The sequence below is a fragment of the Chrysochloris asiatica genome, unplaced genomic scaffold (assembly GCF_000296735.1).
Source record: "Chrysochloris asiatica unplaced genomic scaffold, ChrAsi1.0 scaffold00004, whole genome shotgun sequence".
Lineage (NCBI taxonomy): Eukaryota > Metazoa > Chordata > Mammalia > Afrosoricida > Chrysochloridae > Chrysochloris > Chrysochloris asiatica.
In genome coordinates this window covers 47,173,891-47,174,665 of record NW_006408522.1, presented here as the reverse complement: position 1 = coordinate 47,174,665, position 775 = coordinate 47,173,891, and positions in this window count along the sequence as shown.

Genomic DNA, 775 nt, shown 5'->3' with positions numbered 1-775 from the left:
TATTGTTTCTTGCCTGGGTTTTGGTGTTCTATAGAATGTGATTGTATCTTGACTATATGGCAGCAGTTGCTGTCTCCTCTTGGGTAATATAGGAAGTGAAAGAGTCCCCCAAAGGTAAAAGGGGAAGCATAAAACAGCACAACAACAGCAAAAACAAAACAAACAGAAAACCACCAAAATACAACAACAACAAAAAAAAAACTAGATTGGATACTGTAGTCTATAATCACAGAAAAGTGAGAGGAGGGAGAGAAGAAGGGAGAAAAAAAATCTGTAGCCTAATATAAGTATGATTTTAATGACCTCTTTCAGCTTCTTGCCTTCAAGGCTGCCTGATTAATTTCAAGATGCCATTGTTGGTTGTTATGCTGTACCTCAGGATTTAATTATTGGTCTGTTTTGTTTTTAAACTCTCTTTCCCTCTTCATACCCCTTGTTCTGGACTTTTCCCTATTAAAAAACAGTTCAGAGCCCGCTCTTGGGCTGCTGGTGCCTTTAAATGCTGAGAGTATCTGTGTGCATCTGTGGCAGAAGAATCCACCAGTGGTGGGGCTGGGGGTGTATTCATTTACTCTGGTACCCCCTCTAGTCACCAGAATGGAGGTGTGCAAACAGTGGTAGGCCAATGAACAGATACCAAAAAACAAAAACAAAACAAAACAAAAAACCGAGAAAGTGTATTGTTTCTCTTTGCTCGAGATTCCTGGAGCATTACTTTGTGGTGGGTCTGCTCCCCTACAGTTTAGTCTCACCCAAGTTGTTGGCTTTGGGCCAC